The sequence below is a fragment of the Aedes aegypti genome, chromosome 3 (assembly GCF_002204515.2).
Source record: "Aedes aegypti strain LVP_AGWG chromosome 3, AaegL5.0 Primary Assembly, whole genome shotgun sequence".
NCBI classification, from domain to species: Eukaryota; Metazoa; Arthropoda; class Insecta; order Diptera; family Culicidae; genus Aedes; species Aedes aegypti.
The window spans coordinates 370224030-370247310 of record NC_035109.1 but is presented as its reverse complement, the minus strand read 5'-3'; positions in this window follow the sequence as shown (position 1 = coordinate 370247310).

The window sequence follows — 23281 nt, the reverse complement described above, 5'->3', positions numbered from 1 at the left end:
CGGGAAGTAACGACCATTGACTTAATGAGAAAAATGATTTCATCGCAGTAATCCACGGCATGTCAGTGAAAAATAATACCTCCACTATTGGTACACTGTTCCTTTAGTTGCGGTATATATTTAATTTGTGTTCCTATAGTTGCGGTATCCCTTGTTTTCTTATGGGATCCTCCACTATAGGAACACTTTACCGCAACTATTGGTACAAGTAAAAAAAGTTTTAGCAATTTTAGTGATATTTCACCAGTTTTAAAGCAATTTGAACGGTCTTTTCAACTATTTCATGTAACAACAAGCTAATACGTCGATTGGCAGTGTCGGTTCTGTGGTTAATGTAGTAAAATCAGTGAAAATGGCACTACCGCAACTATAGGAACACCCACAACTAAGGAAACACTTACCCTAACTGTTTTATTTTTTTTTTTATTTTAGTTTTATAGGTATATGATTTTTAATAATAACAAAAATTCTGTATATATTTCTTTCTTATAGTCCAAAACAGTGTAAGTGACAAAACCAAGTTTTAGCAAAATCGAATTTGAAAGAAAATTTTCATTCCAAAAAAACAAGCCAATTTTCAACGAATTGTGTTTTTTTGTATTGGATGGAAAAATCACCCAAAACAGTCAGGTTGAAATGCTTGTAAACAGTACTTAACTTTAACTATACTTAACTTAAAATCAACCAAAATGTCACTTGCATCCCTTTGCGTATGGGCTACTACAAATATTAGCCTAATGATAGCAACAATGAAATGAATGAAACGTGCCGGAAATGAGATCTGTTGCGTTTCTTATTCCACCAAAAACTTGCAATTAATTTAATTACAAGAAAAATAAAATGAAATTAAGCTCACGATGATTCTCGAATGCGATGTCAAAAATTATGTACGCTGTATTTTTATCCCCCCAACGAATACAAGGGCCACGTGCTAACCGAGCCTCTCATCTATCCAGGCAAGCTAGGTCATCGATATGTTGCAGCTTCGGAATTAACGGAACGTGTGTGCGAGATCGATTTTCTTCCATTTTTAGCTCACGCACTTCCGCACACTCGTCACGCCTGTTTTGAGAACGTGAAATCGCTTCGACTGGGGGGAAATCCATCCAATCTTCGATTCAATCGCAGTAAGCGTGTCGCCTGCGGTTTGCTTCTACACAGTAGGAAACAATCGTTGGGGGTCGTCCTGAAATTACGTTTATGGGGAAGGTTTCTGACAATTCAGAGTATTGAGACCTCGTAGTTTATGGACAACCCCTTTATGATGTGCAGTGAGATCTAATGGCTGAATAATTTACTAAAGCGTAGCATCGTTTCTTCTGTGTTTGTTTTCGGAAAGTAAAATTCCTCCTCTAGTAAGTGGAGGACTGTTTCAGTTCATTCTGGAACAACGAAGCGTTTATTTTTCCTGTCCACATTTCTCTGCCGATTGCAATCATCATTGAACGTATGGTGGAAATTCGACACGCAGGGAAAATCCAAATCCAGCGTTGTCGTCTATTTATACATCGTGGCGAAGCAATAATAGAAAATTTAATGATAGAGCGACACACATATCTACTGGTGACCCCACATGAACTGTGGGGAATTCCGTGAATTGTTGGTAGACGTTTGAAAATTTGTATGCAGTTTTAGAAATGAATATCTTTATTTTAATTTGCAAAAGTTCAGTCGAAATTTTTATTTCTCTTGCTATTTGGCTTTGCTATCGATATCGAGGATAGCCAGATAACCATAGCAGTAAATGCGCAGCTATTCAGCACTACCACGATGAAGATTATGGCTTCGAATCTAGTGGAGGATCTTTTTGGGTTGGAAATTTTCTCAGCTTCCCCGGGCATAGAGTAGCTTCATACCTGTCACACGACATACACATGTAAAAATAATATTGGGCAAAGAGTGCTTTCAGTTAATAACTGTGGAAATGCTAACGGTATTTTTTAAGGTGAACATTAGAGTGATGCAAATTTTGAAATTTTGGCTCTCCTATGCTTAAATGGCTTATGTTATGGTATATAGCATCCTCCCAAAATTTGAAATGAATCGGAAGAAATTTGACTGTGCACAGGCCATTTGTAGTTTACATGGAGATTACTATGGAAAACGCCATCCTTTTGTGTTCAGCCCTTTATCTCTTCGTCATAATGTTTTATGGAAAAGTGAACACAATATGCTGATATGAAATCCTTTCAGCTATAACTTTGCCGAAGATCACATTTTGATTGGACGTCAGGATAAATTGCTATTCGTAATCATAAACTGGGTATGCATTTTGCATGTTGAACCAACGGTTTTAGGACATTTGATCGAATGACATTTGGTCGAATGACGTTTAGTCGAATGACATTTGGTCGAAAGTACATTTGTTCGAAGGGACTTACGTTTGTTTTGGGTAGATGGGTAGACAAACTTTTCATCAGAAGTCAATAACGAATCTTTCTAAATGATAATTTTTATTCACGTTTTTCAACGAAGTTAGCATATGTACTATTGTCTATATGTTCATTTTGTAGTAGTTCAAAGGTAATTGTGTAAAATGCCATAAATCTATTATTTTCATGTTTATCGTATTATTAACCATTTTTTAATTTTCTCACAAATAGTACTCTATTTATTGCTAAATGTTAGAAGCATAATGATCTGTTGAATTTATTATTCTTTCAAAATATCATCATTATTAATATTTTCGTTATTCAGTTATTGAAATATTGAACATTGTAAAATTTATTATTCTTTGAAAATTTCATCGTTCTTTATATTAAACTGCTGACACACTTTCAGTGTGAGTGCGCGGAACTTTTATTAAGTATCAAGTATAAGAGCGAACGACCGTGGAAAATAATTCGATATGTGGGATCAGACTTTGTACGGTTGGGCATAGCATATACTTCCATATGTAGAATATGAGGGGCCAGTTTTGTTGGCCAAGCCATTAAGGAAACGCTCCGACGAAGTGCATCAAAATTTCGGCAAGAAAGATACATTTTGATTATCAAAGTGAATCATTTAATGTGACTTCCATCTAAATTACATTCCTTGGGCATGTAGCTTTGATGACGCTGTCGATAACATCGACTGATCATTAATTTTTATCCGCGTGACGGGAGACGAGTCGACAGCGGTGACAAAAGTTTACTTTCTTTTATTTGAAATCAGCTCGTCGCGATTCATCTGATTCGAAGAATAAGCCTGAATGATAAAAATGACATTAAGTTAAGTCGAATGCAAGGATTCAATCGATTTTGTATGGAAGTCAGAGTGAGCAACTGGAACCCCAAAATATCATTCATCGCATATTGTAGAGTTGATGTTTGTTCAATGAATTTCATCAAAGCAGATTCACCAAAGCAGATTTCTTGAACTCTATCCTGTTGATCTAGAATATGCAACCAGTAATAAAATGGACCATATCTGCACTCTTTTTTTCTCTGCCCCTATCACTGTGTATTAATATCAAAATAGCACTCTGTACGACAAGCTGAAATATCCCTATTCGACTAAATTTTCTACTGAATGCCTTTCCGTCCAAATGTCATATGTTTTCAAAGCAATTAAATTCTTTTCGACCAAATGTCCATTCGACCAAATGTACTTTCAACCAAATGCCATTCGACCAAACGTCATTCGACCAAATGTCTTTCGACTAAATGTCATAGATTCGAACCAACTGCCCGGCAGGCAACAGAGGTGGTGGGTAGAATAGATCAAAGTAATCCAGGCTACTATGTGCCACAGCAAAAAAGCAGTGTTGCTCTGAAAGTTAGTGAATGATCAACAAATTATCCTTACGTCCCATCAAAATAAGGGTCTTCGGCAAAGTTGTAGCTGGGAAGATTTTACATGAGAAGAGTGTGTTCACTTTTCCATAGATTATTATGTCGAGCAGTTAGAGGACTGAACACAAAAGCTTTGCCTTTTTCATAGTAATTTCCATATAAACTTCAAATGGCGTGTGCACAATCAAATTTCTTCCAAATCATTTCAAATTTTTGGGAGAATGATTTTTATCATAATTGATACTGTTTAAGCATAGGGGAGCAAAAATTTTAAAATTTGCATCAGCCTAGTAAACATGCATCGAAGCCAAACCTCAAATTTTCAAGAGCACAAATCTAGAGAACTAAACAGCCGTTCAAGCTGAACACGAATGGTCGCCACCCGCTAGTGATCAATCGATTAAGTTTACAGCTTAAACGCATGTTTGGTTCTTTAGATCCGTGCTCTTGAAAATTTGAACTTTGACTTCTATCAATCTTCACCTTAAGACTAAAAGAAATAAAACAGTACCTTTCAATGCTGCTTTCTATACCTGTCGATCTTTTTATGGTCCTGTGTTTTTGATTTGGACCCTTTGTCGAACGCTGACGGTGGTAATCCTTCTTGTTTACCTTTTCGGGAAAAAATCTCTCACATTCACATTCAAATACTCACTGCATATGGTTTCTATGTGGAAAATTGAAAATTGCATCGAAGTGAACAATCAATTCAATGATTATCGGGGTCAGTATTTTCGATTTTGAAGGATTTATACAGCAGATCTTGAACTCCATTAGGGGCATCAACGTTTTTCTTCTTGACTTGTGGAGATTCTTCTCTCGAAAATGACAGGGCAACCATAAGTCCAGTTGCAATACAATGTACTGATAGTTCTACAGTCGACTCTTCACATCTCGATGTTCTACATATCGAAATCTCTCCCTTTGTCGATGATTTTTCCGGTACCTCCATTCTGCATACATTTTCACTCTCCGTATCCTCCTTATCTCGACATCTCACTATCTCGATGTGATTTTCTTTCCCGATTTTCTCTCCGTATGTCGATATATACCCATTATCAAAGGTGCCTAGACTAGATTTTAAGGATTTAAAACAATTTGCAAAGACGAAATTACGTATTTTTGCTTCCAATTTTCTTATTATGTCTCGATCTCTCCCTATCCTGATGGTCCCTTCGATATCGAGATGTGAAGAATCGAATGTACTTGTTTTTTATCCTCTAGAATCCCTTCTACGATTGATTTGGTCTTAACCGACGTTAGCCAGCTTTGTTGTCAACAGGTTAATCACTCGAGCTTCTATTCTGATCATGTTCCTGTTACATTTTGAATTTCCCAAGAGGAGATTTTCAATCCTATTAGGAGCAGTCCATAGGACAATTTTGACAGTTTTTGAACTCCTGCGTTTCCTATAGTAAGACTTTTTGTATGAAAATTTCAATTGGATTCTGACTTTAAGTCTTTTTGATATTATTTGAAATTTTGGAAATGCATCAAAAGCCAATTTTGGCGTTATAAAAGAAAAAAAAATAATATTATCAAATAACGAAAGAGCTTAAGGTGAAGATGAATCGAAGCCAAAGTTCAAATTTTCATTGCTGCAGTAAGCCTTGACTAGGAAACACGTATTTTTTCTGCACCTGACAGTTTTCTCTTCTTTCAGGAGGAAAAAAATCTCGGAGTACGGATACAATTGGTTTCGTGTTTCATGGTGGCGAATGTTTTTGGATGCGAGGAAAGCGATTCAAGATTCGGATTACGTTCGATGATTGGTTTGGATTGGATTGGAGTGCGATCGAAGTTTTCTGAATCAAGTACAGATTGTGGGCTTTGGGAAGTTTTCAAGCTTGAGGTGGTTTCTCTCAAGAAAGAATTCATCAAGTTCTCTATTGAATTTGATAAGTATAATTTTATTTATTCTCTTATTTTATAAGTTTTAGTTGTTATTACTTCTCGATTGTTGATTTTTTTTTTATATTCCCCGTTGTTTTCCTAATATGGAAACTGACGGGGAATCCTCGAATTCTAAAGAGGATGATCATTCGAATCTTCCTCCTTCAGTTTCTAAACCATTTAGAGTCAAAATTTTCCCATCTACTTTTCTTGGTCCTTATCCTGTTTATTTTAGAAAAAAGGATAAGCCAATTAATGTTCTCTTGATTTCTGCAGAAGTTTATAAAAGATTTAAATCTGTTAAAGATATCAAGAAAATTTCGTTAGATAAATTAAGGGTAGTTTTTGGTTCACGTGGAGATGCTAATACTCTGCTGGAATCCAACTTATTTGGTAGTTCATACCGTGTATACGCCCCTTGCGACTCATGTGAGATTAGTGGCGTCATTTATGACGAATCTTTAAGTTGCGATGACATTAAAAATTTTGGTTTAGGTTTTTTCAAAAATAAATCCATTTCTCCCGTCAATATTTTAGATTGCAATCATTTATCTAAATTAACGTTCAATGGCAACAGTTCTAGTTATATTCATTCTAATTGTATAAAAATAATATTTGCCGGATCTGTTCTTCCGGATTTTGTTTCAATTAATAACGTATCATTTAGTGTAAGACTTTATTTTCCTAAACTTATGCATTGCACTCATTGTCTTTTATTTGGACACACTTCTTCCTATTGTTCAAATAAACCTAAATGTTCCAAATGTGGAGATTCTCATTCTTCATCTGTTTGTGATAAACAATCTGATGTTTGTATTTATTGTAATCAGAATCATTTTTCAATTAAAGACTGTTCAGTTTATAAAACTAATCAACAAAAATTTAACCAACAAATTAAATTTAAAAATCGATGTTCTTATTCAGGGATTTTGAAAGCATCTGGTGATTTTAATTCTTCCAATATTTATGAAGCATTATCTGATTATGATAATGATGACTTGAATGAGGATTCTAATAAATTTATATATAAACCTCCTACTAAAAGAAAAAGGGCTAATTTATTATCTAACAAGCATAATGCAAATTCTGATCCTCAACCATCAACATCTTTTGATAAAAACTTTCCTCCACTTAATGTTTCTTCCACTTGCCATACGATTCTTGGGTTTCAAAGAGTAGAAAATGACAACTCCTTCAATTGTAATAATAGGGATAATGTTGATAATTCATCCAACAATAATGATAATAATGACATTTTGAATATTTTGGAACAAATAATAAATTTATTAGAATTCAGTGATTTTTGGAAAAATTTGATTAAAAAATGTTTACCTTTTTTAGCGTTTATTTTTGAAAAGTTAAATTCTTTTGGACCCCTCCTTTCTTCATTATTTTCAATTTAATGGCTACTTCCAACAAATTAAATATATTACAATGGAATTGTCGTAGCATTATACCCAAAATTGATAAATTAAAAGTTCTGTTATTTAATCACAATATAGATATATTTTGTTTAAATGAAACTTGGTTAGTGGAATGTCAACACTTACGTATCCCTACTTTTAATATTATTAGAAAAGATAGAAATGTTTCAGCTGGAGGAGTGTTGATTGGTGTTCGTGGAAATATTCAATTTAAATATTTGAATTTACCATTTAATTTTGCAATTGAATATATTGCGATATCTGTTAAACATTTGGGTAAGAAATTTTCTATCATATGTTTTTATATTCCTCCAAATTCTCCTTTTTCATTATCAGAAATAAAGGCTGTATTAGACAATGTACCTTCTCCATTTTACATATTAGGAGATTTTAATGCCCATAATTCTGCTTGGGGTAGTAGGAATATGGATGGTAGAGGTAATTTGATCATGGACTTGGTTGATGAATTGAATTTGAATATTCTCAATGATGGATCATTTACCAGAATTGCTGTTCCTCCTGCTCATCATACTTGTATTGATTTATCTCTTTGTTCTAATAGTTTAACATTCCTTTCTTCTTGGAAAATAATTAATGATCCTAATGGTAGTGATCATTTACCTATTTTGATCGAGATTTGTAATAATGACAATAAACAAACAAATAATGAATCTCTTAAGCCTGATTTATGTAAAAATGTTAATTGGTTAAAATTTTCGGATCTTATTTCATTTTCGTTAACTCATTTTGATTATTCATTATCTCCACTTGATAATTATAAACAATTTTACGAGATTATAATTGAATGTTTAATAAAATCTCAAAAATACAAAATAACTCCAATTTCTTCTAGAAAAAAATGTCCTTCATTTTGGTGGGACAGTGAATGTTCTATGGCTTTAAAAAATAAATCTGAAGCCTTTAAAAAATTTCGTCGTTTTGGATCAAGGGAAAATTATTTTTTATATTGTAAAGCTGAAGCTCAATTTATTCGAATTACTAAATTTAAAAAAAGGAATTATTGGAGAAATTTTATAAAAAATCTTGATAGAGAATCTTCTATATCTTCTCTTTGGTCTGTTGCTAGAAATTTAAGAAATTGTAATTCTTCTTCTCCAAATATTCAGGAATATTCTGAAGAATGGATTAATAAATTTGCCTCTAAAATGTGTCCTGATTTTGTTTCTTGTTCCATAAATTTTAAAAATTGTCAGAGATATAATTATTTTCCTGAACTTAGTGCTTCATTTTCATTAGGAGAATTAGATTTAGCATTATCTGTTACAAAAAACACATCTCCGGGAATTGATAACATTAAATTTATTGTTTTGAAAAATTTACCACATGATGGAAAAATACATTTGTTAGAATTATACAATTCATTCCTTTTTCAAAATATTCTACCTTCGGAATGGCGTTCTATTAAGGTTGTCAGTATTGTGAAATCAGGCAAGGATCCTTCATTAGCTGATAGTCGTAGACCAATAAGTTTATTGTCATGTCTTCGTAAGCTTATGGAAAGAATGTTACTTGATCGTTTAGAATTATGGGCTGAAGGTAATAAAATTTTTTCTTCTTCCCAATATGGTTTCAGAAAAGGTTGTAGCACTCGTGATTGCACTGCTCTTCTAGCTTCACAAATTAATCTTTCGTTTAATAAGAAGCAGGATATGGTTTCAACTTTTCTGGATGTTTCTGGGGCTTATGATTCCGTGTTATTAGATCTACTTTTTGAAAAATTTAAAAATTTCAATATTCCAAATATAATTGCCAATTTTTTATATAATTTATTTTCTTTCAAAATTATGCATTTTTTTTTTCATAATGGCTCTTCCAAATTGATACGATATAGTTGTTTTGGTCTTCCTCAAGGGTCTTGTTTGAGTCCATTTCTATATAATTTATTTACCAGTGACATATCATCTGTTATTCCAAATGGATGCTATTTTTATCAATTTGCCGACGATAAAGTTATTTCTATCAGCGGTAATAATAGCGAAATTATTCGTCATTTTATGCAATGTGCATTGAACAATATTGAAATTTGGGCAAACAATAATGGTTTCTTTTTCTGTTTCTAAAACTAAATTTATTTTATTTTTTCGTAAACGTTCTATTGTTAATATAAATTTATATCTTAATGGTCACGAAATTGAACAAGTTGATGATTATAAATATTTAGGAATATGGTTTGATTCAAAATTATTGTGGAAAAATCATATTCAATATATCCAGATAATTTGTGCAAAAAGGATAAATTTCCTTAGAACTATAACACGTACTTGGTGGGGGGCTCATCCTACTGATTTAATTACACTTTACAAAACGACCATTAGATCTATTATTGAATATGGATGTTTTACTTTTGTAAATGCAAGTCAATCGCATTTTTGTAAGCTAGAAAAGATTCAATTTCGGTGTCTAAGAATTTGTTTAAAATTAATGAATTCAACGCACACTCAATCTATTGAGGTTTTAACTGGAGTGATTCCACTTAAAACTCGCTTACATGAATTAAATTGTAAATTCATGTTGAATTGTTTTATAAAAAAACACCCAATAATTGATGTTTTGAAATGTTTAAATGATATAAATCCAACTTGCAAAATTTTAGATTCATACAGATATTGTTCTTCTTTAAATATTGTTCCTACAACAATTTCTACATTCAATTATCATAATTTTGATATTAATGTTCACTCGTTCCATCCAATGATCGATTTATCGTTATATGAAGAATTAAAACAAATTCCTAGTAATGAGTATTTTCGCTTCGCTCCTTTATTTTTTCGGCGTAAATTTGTTGGATTAGATTCACATCAATTTTACTTTTCTGATGGATCATTAATCCAAAATGTTGCTGGTTTTGGAGTTTATAATTATTATTCTGCTTATTTTTTCAAATTACAATATCCTTGCTCAGTTTTTATAGCTGAACTAACTGCCTTGTATTTTACTTGTTCTTTGATAAAAAATGTTCTCCAAACATTTTTATTATATGCTCAGACAGTTTAAGTTGTTTGAAAGCACTCAATTCCGTTAATTTCAATTCTAAAACTCATCACGTTATGTTGTTGCTGAAAAAAGAATTATGTCATTTGAATTCTCAGGGTTACATTATTAAATTTATTTGGGTTCCTGTTCATTCTAATATTTATGGTAATGAGCAAGCTGATTCTTTAGCAAAATTAGGGGTTCGTTGTGGCAGTATGTTCAACAGACAAATTTCTTCGTCTGAATATTTTACAGATTTAAAACAATATTCTTTAAATAATTGGCAGCTTTCATGGGACTTAAGTGATAAAGGACGATGGTGTCATTCAATTTACCTAATATTAGTCGATTTAGTTGGTTTAAAAATTTTGCTGTCGGAAGAAATTTTATTTGTACATTGTCGAGGCTTATATCCAATCATTATGTTTGTAATAGTTATTTATATCGTATCAATATCAATGATTCTAATTTGTGTGATTGTGGTGTTGCTTATGAGGATATTGACCATATTGTTTTTCATTGTACGCGTTTTGCTATACCTAGAATTGCTTTCTTTAGAAATTTAAAAATATATCATCGTTTGCTCCCTCAATCTGTTCGTGATATTCTGGGAAGTAAATTCTTACCCTCGTTAAAAATACTTTATAGATTTTTAAATGATGCTTTGTATTACGTATGATTCTGCTTCTTTCTTTTTCTTTTTTTCAGGTTTGATGGAAACATTTTCAACACACCCATTTAATGATGGCATCAAGTAGTTTTCGAGTCATGGCCCTTTTTTCAAGATTTTTGGCTCTGTAATGGATAAATGCCGCCTGAGCCTATAGATTTATATTTTATTATTATTACCATTTTATAATGTTATTTCGAAAAGATAAAGAGGTTTTGTGCCTTTTTGAGAAGAATTTCAAAAAGAAATCACTCAAAGGGGCTTTTCCCTCTTTCAAAATTTTTAGTTAAAAAATAAATGAATAAATAAATAAATAAAGTTCAAATTTTCAAGAGCACGGTTCTGGAGAACCAAGCATCCGTTAAGGCTGAAAACTTGATCGATTGGTCACCAGCTGGTGGTGACCAATCGATTAGGTTTTCAGCTCAAACGGATGCTTGGTTCTCCAGATTCGTGCTCTTGAAAATTTAAACAACAGCTTTTACAATTAAAATGCAAGTTTCTTGAGATTTAGAAAACATTTTCAAGTAAGAGAACGTTTTCGACAATTCTTGGAGAGCTGACTTTGAAGAAGTGAGAACCATTATCAATGATGATGGATAACTAAGAGAGTTTTCAACCGGCGAGATTCGAACTTATGACCCTCAGCTTGGTCTTGCTGAATAGCTACGCGTTTACCGCTACGGCTTCACAGCAGACCAAAATAAATTTGTTGGTGTGTCTCGACGATCAAATTCTGTGTCTCCAGTAAATTTGGGGCTTCTGGGTCCATTCTCATTTTTAGAAATGTTCCAGTACGTCACATTTTTGAGTTACAGATCATCAAAATTATTCAAAATAATTTTATATATCAGTGAAATTTCAACTATATATTTTTGGTACATGATTCAATCCACCAAGCAAGCATGGGAAAATTCACTCACTCACCCGAACGCTACCGATAAAATATCTGCAAAGTATCTGCTGCCACCGAATGTTCAATGACTGCCGAACGCTACTAGGGTGAGCACAATCCCGACGAATCGTAAACGATTGAGATAAACCGAAAATGAAAAGATATACGGAGCGGAGAGAGCACCTATCCTCTCTTAAATTGGAGACACGAAAGAACGCGTTCGCCATTCGATCACTGAAAACTTCCTGTGAAATGTACAGATTTTGCGTTCACTGAAACATTTCGCCTTGTGTATTACCAGTCAGTGAACGCTCTTCAGCTCTCAAATACGAATGCCACTCGTGCGGAATCGGAATGTAAAGAACCATTCGCGACAGCAATCGGATGCCTTCGGCACAAGGAGTCGGTAGTGAATCATTCTGTTGCCGTTTTTGTTTAACTTGTCGCTCGGCGAACAAGAAGGAGGCGCATTGGAATTTGAAACACTCAGCTTGGTCGGAGAAACGGCAATCTCGCTCTTGACCGCTTGTGGATGTGAGCGAGAGAAATGCAATATTCGAGTGAATGTTTCCCATGCTTGCCACCAAGTATGATAAATAATATATAAAATAATTTCCGGATTCAATATTGATTCAATCGATATTTCGAGATTGGTTGCAACCTACCTACAAAATTCGTAGTTTCTTTTATATGGTCAGATACAATACTTTTCCAAATGATCAAAAAGTACCTTTTCAGAAACGAAAGTATTACAAAATTTGTTGATTCGTATTCTTTATGACCTCAAAGTTGAAATTGGTAGTAAATTTATCACATAAATCAGCATACAAGATGGTAAACTTGTATGCAAGTTGATTTATATCAATAAATAATGTACATTCAACAATCAATAAATAATGTACATTCAACAATCAATATCTGTGGGCTTCGTAGCCGTGCGGTTAGCGGCGTCAGTCGTTTAGGCGTATTGTGCTATGGAGTGTGGGTTCGATTCCCGCCCCAGTCGGAGAAAACTTTTCGTCAAACGAAAAATTCTTCACTAGTCCACTGGTCGTTCCGTGTGTCCGTTGTCTAATGTTAGTTATGTTCAGTCTGTGCAGCCTATGGCTGAAGACGGTGTAAATTGTCTTTTCATTAAAAAAAATCAGACGTTTTGTTTGTCCATTAATGGCCGTATTTTTCTCGTGTTTATTTCTTAGTTGCTAAGTGCTATAAGTGCTGGTGATCTTCTATGCTTGGGCAATAATAGGCTTTTTCATATGGCTGGTCCGTGTTTGCATTTGTTTACATCGGTGGAGGACTGGTCCATCACGAGGCTGTCATTTCCATAGAAAATGATCTTCCCAATCAGGTGATTTATAACGTCTCATGAAAAAGCCAATGGTGCCTATCACGTCAGAATGCAGACCAATAGGCCTTTTCACGAGACGTTTTATATCAGCTGATCTTGAAGCACTTTGACAGTTCTAGTATGGAATTGTCAGCCTAGTGTATGACGGGGTTGGTTGTCTAATGGCTGCCACTTCTGCTTCATAAGTAGAAAGTTATGGGTTCAATCCCAGGCTCGCCCTTTGCCTCGTACTTTGTAGTTGTATCTTTCAAATGCTTCTATCTTCCACTCTTAATCTAACACAGTTGATCTATTCGTTTATAGCAGACTGCTTGTATCAGGCGTAAGGAAAGGCGTGCTATAATGATGGAAAAATGGAAGCGTAAGGAAACGTTTGTGTTACAGATTGAGAGTGGAAGATATAATCAAATGAAAGATACGAGAAAAGGGACTGGCCAGGGTTTGAACACTTGACCATCTGCTTATGAAGTAAAAGCGCTAGGGCTAGACATTATTAGACCACCAACCCAGTTGAAAATTACCGAAAATTCCGTAGCCCAAATACCCAGTAAATTTTTCTAGATGTTGGTAAGTTAATTGGCTAAATCTTAAATTTGTTTATACTGGGTAATTCGATAGCCCAGATAGCCGTAGTGGTAAACGCGCAGCTATTCAGCAAGACCAAGCTGAGGGTCGTGGGTTCGAATCCCACCGGTCGAGGATCTTTTCGGGTTGGAAATTTTCTCGACTTCCCAGGGCATAGAGTATCTTCGTACCTGCCACACGATATACGCATGCAAAAATGGTCTTGGCATAGTAAGCTATCAGTTAATAACTGTGGAAGTGCTCATAAGAACACTAAGCTGAGTAGCAGGCTCTGTCCCAGTGGGGACGTAACGCCAGAAAGAAGAAGAAGAATTACCTAATAGTAGCACAGAATACCTAGATTTATTAAATTAATGTAATGTTTTAAGGGGGCAGGATCCGTCATTGATTTCGGAATTTTCAATAGCAGTTTATTCGTTCAAAATCAAGACAATTTACAGGGAAATGTGTTCATTGTATTCTATTCTCTAATCGAAATAGAGTGAACACATTTTCATCGAATAAACTTTAGTTTTCAACAGAAAAACTGCTTGAAGTTTCGATGATTACGATGACGGATCCTTGAACGTTAAACGAAGTAACGAAATCATTCTTAGCCTAATTCCTATAAATCACACGCTTCGTGATGATGCAACCGCAAATCGATTCACGATGTGCGATACCGGAAACACCAAGATCAAAGTAGGCCAAACAGGAAGTTATCGCAGCAAGCAACGAAGCAAACAACAACCGTAGCACGCACACATGTCGATTATGACATGACACGTTATGATGCCGATGCGATGCGATGCGATTATGAATATTTTATTCGGCACTCCGGAACCCTTTTCATAAATTTTAGATGGGAAAATGATTATTTTCGCAACAAATTAAACATCATCGAGAGGTTTTTTTTCTCTCTACCTTTAAGGCCCAAACGCAATGAAAGCGGAACGGCAACGGAAAGCGGAACCGGTCCGCCAGGATGAACTATAACATGCTAGTCGACTCAGTGTTGGTTCACTTTCATTCGTTGACAGCTCAGTCGAGATGATGTGATTCATGCTGGCGAACCGGTTCCGCATTCCGTTGCCGTTCCGCTATCATTGCGTTTGGGCCTTTATTGTCGCGAGTACGTGTGATGTTTCCGCAAATTATGGTCTATTCTTCTGCGCAAATTTTCGGGGTAAACCGGTAGGATTATCTGTCGTCATTCGCATGGTTCTATGTACAATGCAGTGCTTCTTCCGCCTTTCTACATTCCAGGGAAAAGGCAGTGCAAGATGCTTGAGAAGAAGGAAGCTATACGCTCGATTTGGAGTCCCTTCGTGAATTGCAAAAGGTTGCGATAATGATGAATTTTCGGAAATTTACATAACCCTGCATAAATCTAAACATTTTCCTATCCAAATGCAGCGCACTGTGATTCAAATCGATTTCAAGGTCTCTCAGCGGGAAATAAAATTGCAACTATCTAACCGTTCCGTTGCAAAAACTTAAACGGATATTCTAGGAAGGGCCCATCGTAAAGGTCCTGGGAGTCTGAAGGTCATATTGGAATTCGCACGGTGTCGGTTGGTAAACCTGTTTCCGTTGCAAATGGCGAGGGGTTTTTAAACTAGGAGGGTTTCGTTTTTGTCCAAATAGCCATTAGAACAGGGCTTGCCCCGTCTAAGGATGACAAACCTGTTTGTCACATCGAATGGGAAGACAATGTAAGCGGTTTCTGTGGCGGTTTGGTATAATCGCATTACAAAGATGATTCGGGCACTTGAACGGGAGTCAACTTTTTTTTCCCACCATTATAATGTGTGAATATTTGTTCGAAGGATGTTTGGCCCAAACTGAGACTAAATAGGGTTGAGCAGAAAAAAATATAATTTTACCTTAAATATAATTTTATTTTCGAATTTTTCATGGAAAAAAGTTGGTCCACATGACAGTTATCATCAAAAATATTTTTTTTTAACTTTATTAACGAGATTTTTAGCCCTGGGCTAGTTCATCTCGGGACCAACGGCTTTACTTCCCTTCCGAAGGAAGTCGTCACTATAACTTGTTACGTCAAAAGTGACTATGTAGGGGATGGGATTCGATCCCAGGTCCTTAGCGTGAGAGGCGTGTGATCTAACCACTACACAAGGTCCGTCCCCATCATCAAAATGTAAAATCAGAAACGAAGAATTTTATGGAAAAAAAATTGGTTTCGAGAAATATCATCACTAAACAATTATAATATTTTTGGTACATACTTGCGTTTGACGGTGGAAGCTCAAGAAATCCGTTAATCCGTAGGCGGCACCAATCAGTGACCCCCAAAAAGGATTTGTGCTTTGCGCAAGCTTTTTTAAATATATGTGTAAATTCACGATGACAAGTTTGTAGTTATTATTAGGGTAGATAGCGAATTATTGTACAGGTTAAAACCGCGCCAATTATTGCACACTCATAAGGAACGCATGGGATTTTGAATTACCAAAATGTTCGAGACCGCATCCCTCAAGTTTTCACCCGTTGATTTGACAGTTCCGGAAACTTTCCTCATTTTTTCCGCACAACAACACTTCGCATCTTTTGTCGAATGCAACAGTTTAAGAATTCCGCCAATGCGTTGCTGCGTTCTCAAGCCAACTTTGGACAATAATAGTACAAATTAGAGCAGTATTTATAGCAAAATAAGAAGCTAGTTCTATTGTTTCTGGACTACTAGGACAGCTGGATGCTACAATAAACTGTACTTTTCCCCGAATGTCGGTTCTCCGAACGCCAGTTCCCCGAATGCCAGTTCCCCGAATATCCCGTTTCCCCGAATAGTCCACTTCCCCGAAAAGTTTATGGCACTCATATTTGTCATAACTTTATACATTTCAGGGAGGTGAACATACTGATCATCTGATATGCACCCTTCTTTATTTGATTGGTGGTTCTTACAAGTTTTACCGTCCTCAGCATTTGTATAGTCTTGTGTATAGTCGACAATGATTTAATACCTCCTTCTTTTGATTGCTTATCGTTCTTTCTAATTTCCCAGCCTGCTACTGAAAGCTATTATAGCACCTATTTGAACTGCTACACTTTTCGGGGAAACGGGTCATTCGGGGAAATGGCGTTCGGGGAACCGACATCCGGGAAACGTAAACCCGGGTTTCAGTGTGTTTATTCGGATAGTTTAGCATATAAACCCAGGTTGCTATGACAGTGACCTGGTGTTTACGTCATTTCATCCATATAATCGTTCATCAACTTCACTAATTGGACGGAAAAAACGACGTATGCGTTTGCAGATGACAAATGTAAAATATTATTCAAAAAGTCTCCCCCTTTTGAATTTCAATCTTTGGCAATTGCACAGATTATTAGAGCGAAATTGTTGAAAGATTCAAGAATGCAACTGATTTTTCTGTTCTTAGTATAAATATGTCCCTTAATTTACTGTGAACAAGGTTTCCTGAAACATTCCAAATTCGAAGAATATGGCTAATATTTTTTGATGTTCCATCAATGTTTCTTCCTGGTATTTCTCCAGAGAAACTGTTTTAGGGAGTAGAAATCAATTACTACATTTTTTTTCTGGATTTGCTCAAAACTTGATCATGACATTGTTCCACGATTTCAATCAACTTGAATTTACGAGGAATTACTCTTAAAATTCCACCAAAAAATATGTTCATGGTTTTCCTAAGAACTCAAAGATGATACACTCTAAGCAGATTTCTATGAATTATTCCTGGTGTTCCTTAAGAAATTCGTCGAGTGACTTGCAGTTTTTGCAGATTTAATACCTCTAAGAATCCATGGATAACATGTCTTCTTCTTCTTGGCATTATGACCTCACTGGGACAGAGCCTACTACTCAGCTTAGTGTTCAATGAGTACTTTCACAGTTATTAACTGAAAGCTTTCTTTGCCAAAGTTGCTATTTTCACATTCGTATATCGTGTGGCAGGTACGATGACACTCTATGTCCAGAAAAGTCAAAGAAATTTCTACCACGAAAAGATCCTGGACCGACCGGGAATCGAACCCAGACACCTACAGCATGGCTTTGCATTGTAGCCACGGACTCTAACCACTCGGTTAAGGAAGCCCCCTTCTGTACGTGATCCTCACTGAACAAATCCTTTCGAGACTGTATCCAGAATGCTCTTATTACTAGTTATTTATTAAAGACATCTCAAGGCCCAAACGCAATGATAGCGGAACGGCAACGGAAAGCGGAACCGGTTCGCCAGCATGAACTATAACATGCTTGTCGACTCTGTGTTGGTTCACTTACATGCGCTGACAGCTCAGTCGAGATGGTGTGATTCATGCTGTCGAACTGGTTCCGCTTTCCGTTGGCGTTCCATTATCATTGCGTTTGGGCCTTTACCCTTATCAGAGCGTTCGTTTCGAGCGAATTGTTTTATAATGCTGTATTTGCATTCTTTCTAACTCAGACTTCTATATGAATTGATTAGAAAGTTATTGATTTAGATCGGAACACTATACGTTCTCTGGATTTGTTTCGGAATGCTTACCATAGTTATGGATCAATTGGTCGGCGTCAGAGTGGACGAAGTACAAAACTTGGGAAAATTGGATTATTCTGGTAATAGATTCAAAATTACTTTACCTACATTCAATTTGAGAAATATAAAAAAAATTACTTTGAATGGATCAATAAAAATCGATAGAAGTATGCAGTCAGAATGAACAAAGTGCTATTTACCGTAACAACGTAAGCGATCAGTGCACTGAAGAATTCGTGAAAATGCAAGGCATTTCAAGTGATTTCACAGTCTTTTCGGCATGGAATGAGTCTTCTTCTCATCCATCAATACAAATTCATAAATATTACAATTCGATGCATCTGATTTTAATTTGTGATCATTTAACATATTTGGAGAGTTGGTCAGAAATTGCAACAATTTCTGTGCAGACAGAGTGGACCAAGTGTCAAAAAGCAATAAACTAAATAATTATTGTTTTTTGTTAGTCGATTTCAGAATCCGATAGAAATTTTGGTAGTTGTATGCTTCTTCTTCTTCTTCTTCTTCTTCTTCTTCTTCTTGGCATTAACGTCCCCACTGGGACAGAGCCGGCTACTCAGTGTAGTGTTCTAAGTAGCGTTGGGCAAATTTGACCAGAACATCGATTTTACTGAATCGATTCGAATTCAATATGGTGAATCGATTCATCGATTTAATCGAATTATTTTAATCGATGTTTTTGAATCGATTCAATTCTTAGGCTCATTTTAACATTTGCAAAACACAAGCTCTCAAAAATTGACCAAAGGCAATTGTATTTGGATACATAATTCCTTCAAATAAATAACGATTGAAACTAAAAATTATACATTCAACGCTATCAAACTAGGCTTATGATTCATCAACTCATCAAAACATTCGAATCAATTTCATATTTGTGAATCGAAACAAAAATCGAATGAAGAAAATCGATTCACTCGATCTTGAATGATCCTAATATCGATTCAAAAAATCGATTAATCGGAACGAATAAATCGATGTTTGGAACATCGATTCAAAATCGCCCATCGCTAGTTCTAAGAGCACTTCTACAGTTATTAACTGAGAGCTTTCTTTGCCAAAGTTGCCATTTTCGCATTTGTATATCGTGTGGCAGGTACGATTATACTCTATGCCCAGGGAAGTCAAGGAAATTTCCATCACGAAAAGATCCTGGACCGACCGGGAATCGAACCTAGACACCTTCAGCATGGATTTGCTTTGTAGCCGCGGACTCTAAACACTCGGCTAAGGAAGGCCCCTAGTAGTTGTACCACGGTGCCCCAATTACCGTTATTATCAAATAAAATATACCATTCAAACGGCAGTCAGCAGTTAATTCCTGGCGTTGTTCTGCACCTCTGGGCCGATTTTGAAAAAAATCCTTAGTCAGAATTTTGAGTTACGCCCTTTTGAAGTTTATATGATAGAAATCACATAAAATATGCCATTTTTACTTGTTTAAACAAAGATATTATACAAAAAAAAATGTAGTTTTGATTTTGTATCTGGTTTTAGATATTGAAAAACACATTTTCCTAAAAAATCCTAGACCGACATTTGAAAAGAGCCAATGCTATGTTTAGTTATTACTTATCAACCAATACACGAAAAATTATATCTAACAATCTACCGCCTGGTAGTGATTTTAGCAATTTGTCCAAAGCATTCAAATATGAATGAATAATTCTTGGACAGGATATGCAGATACGCCTTTTTATAGTGTATGGAAAGAATATTGCATGGTGAATTCCGTTGCATATATAATCAACGGTGGATCAGAGTAGATAGAATTGAATAGAATAGAACAGATTAGAGTAGAAAAGAATTAAATAGAATGGAATAGAATACAGATGTATAATATAGATACAGATAAGTGATGTTCGAGTGTTTCGGTCAACTTTGATACAGTCATTGTTGAGCTATATTGAAATGTGTATATTTCAATTATACTTTGGTCCTTTTTCAATGTCCACTATGTGTACGTTTAAATTTGGAATCATTCAAATATTACGTAATGATGGGGTTCGGTAGTATTACGGCTCATACATTTTCCATTCAAAAGCTGTAACGTGGGAGGGGAAAGGGGGTCTCAAATTGGAAAATTCTGCGTTACATTATATTTGAATCATTCCTTCTATGCAACTGGCTATTGTGCTCTGCAAGATAAATCCACGTAATGCGATTATCTGAAAATGTCGATATACCGTCGCAGTGATAATGAAAATCACCAAATGTTTCAGATTTAGCAAATTTGAAACATTTGCGTCCTTGAAGAACGAAAAAATCCTAGCCTACTTGAATTTTGACGTTGCGTTTGAATTGCGCGCATATCTTCTGCGCGTTACCGCCGCCGCTGGATGTGGATTTAATATAAGCGCCGCAATAAATTGAATGAAATAAGAACAACCGCAAAGGTGTAATTATTATGTATGCACCTAGCTAGCCGTTGATTATATATGGAGCAGAATCCACCATATTTCATATTCCATATTCTTTCCATAAATTTCAAAAGGGCGTATCTGCATATACTGTCCAAGAATTTTTCATACAAATTTGAATGCTTTGGACAATTTCCTAAAATCACACAATGATTTGGTAGATATCATTTTTCGTGTATTGGCTTATTAGTAATAACTAAACACAGCATTGGCCCTTTTCATATGTCGATCTAGAAATTTTTTAGAAAGATGTATTTTTTAATATCTAAAACCATATAAAAAATCAGAACTACAAAATTTTATTATAATATCTTTGTTTAAACATATTAAAGTGGCATATTTTATGTGATTTCTATCATATAAACTTCAAAAGGGCGTAACTCAAAATTCTGACTAAGGATTTTTTTTCAAATTCGGCCCAGAGGTGCAGAACAAAGTCAGTAATCAACTGCCGACTGCCGTTTGGATGGTATATTTTATTTGATAATAACGGTAATTGGAGCACCGTGTGTACACTCCCGTGCAAAAGTTTGGGTTCATTCCCTCAAAAACATACAAAAGTGTTCTGTCCATATCTCTGTGATTACAAGTCCAATTCAAACTTTTTAAGCCGCATTCGAAAGGCAAAGAGTTATTCTTACTTCGTATGTATTTTACCAAAAACATTTTTTTAATTTTGTATACTAAATTTATACTTAAAGTTGTAACATTTTTCAAAAAACACACTGAAAAATCATATCTAATTTCCTCAGCATTGGGTCGACCAAAATTTTAAATCAAAGTGTCATTAGAATCGTAATCTTATATTTTTTGATGAGACACCACGAAATTTTGGCGGAAAAATTTGGAAAGTATTGAAAATCAATGAAACAGTCAGTCAAGTCATCGTGCAAAAGTTTGGGTTCACCCCTCAGTATGATGCAAATCGTGCAAAAGTTTGGGTTCATCTGAGCCGCACGCACATCATTTTTGTCAATATCTCTGCCGTTTTTCAACCGATTTTAATAGTTTAAAGCTTTTTTGAGCGCAAATAATGGCGCGTACATGATTGGTTTGAGATTTCACAGATTTAAGTAAGTTCAGGTGAACCCAAACTTTTGCAGGATACACCATACTGAGGGGCAATAGCGCAACCAGGATTTGGCTCTAGGGGGGGTTTTGCAAACTTAAAAGTGATGTTTTTCGTAAATGTTATTCTGGATAAAAAATTCAGGGCAGATGTTTTTTTCTGGATTGAAATCAATAAATAACGAAACAACATTTGCAAACCTAAGCTTCTCTCGTCCACCCTAGACATACAGTTCTATATAAACTAATTCTGCTAGCCAAAGGGAATATGTTGTACCTGGCGAAATTTCCCAAGTTTTGCTAAGGACGGTGATGGAGGATAAAAGAACTTTCGGATTCCAAAGAATATTTCGTTCCTTATAAAAAATTGGCGTAGATTTTACTTCTAAAGCATGATTGGTTTAACGAGTCTACAATATTTTGATATCGATTTATTCTACATCTTTCGTAGTATGTTTGAAAGATTAACCAGGCTACATGAATGCACGCACATACATTAGCGTGATAGCGTTCAATCAATCTACGCCTCCTAAATACGTTTCCAAGTTTTTCAAAAAACATAATAATAAGCAGTTGGTGAATCAGCAGGTCCAGCTTGTAGACGAATGTTTGTGATTTTTCAGCATAGGGTCGGAACTAGCGTTGGGCAATTTTGAATCGATGTTCCGAAAATCGATGTTTTCATTTCGATTAATCGATTTTTTGAATCGATGTTTGGCGCATCTAAAATCGGCTGAATCGATTTTCTTCATTCGATTTTTCGATTCGATTCAGTTTGTTGAAATCGATGAATATTCTTCAACAAGTTGACGATAGAGAAACCAAATTTTAAGCAAGTTATGAAATATTATATCTGTTTTATTGATTTAGGTGATTTTTTTGAAAGGTGTTAAAATCGAATGCAAATATATCTGGTTTCGCTTCACATCTCATAAATTTAATTCAAATTCGATTCAAATCGATTTAAAAACATCGATTCAAAGCATTCGATTAAATCGGTGAATCGATTCAGCAACTCAAATGTGAATCGATTCAGTAACATCGAATTTGCCCAACGCTAGTCGGAACCACTCTCTCCTTTAATTTTTCTCAGGATTTTTATTTGTAATCATTAAAAACTAAGGTATAGCTTCTCTTGTGATTTACGTGCTCCGAAAGCTATGAAATTCGCCTAAATGCTGAGCCAACTTAGATATTTTTGAGGCATCGGAATTTGCATCAATCAGCTGTCAATACAGTCAAACGGTCTCAATATGCATGCATATCTGCATGTATTATGAAGAATTTCTCGTCAAAAACCTGTTTATTTATCAGAATAAACAAGATAATTTCAATTTAAAAAAAACTCTTTGGGGGTCTTACTATTGGAAAGCCCCAATTTTGAAGAACATTACTGTTAATACAACGTACTGGTCCGATGTTTCTGGATTGTAGTGTTAAATTAAAATGGTATATTTGGAAATAATTCTTTAAAAAAATCTGTCCTGGGGGGGGGGGTGGTTTGGTCATGCAAGCATCTAATGGCTATAATTTTCCAAAAAAATGTTCAATCAGAGTGAAACAAAACACAGAACTTTGTTTTTTGGTTCAGTCAGAGTGAAATAAGTGTACTTAGTTCATGAAAAAATCGTTATATTAGAGATTTGGATTATGTTTTTCTATGGTTATCACTTTACATTATATTGTTTGGAGGT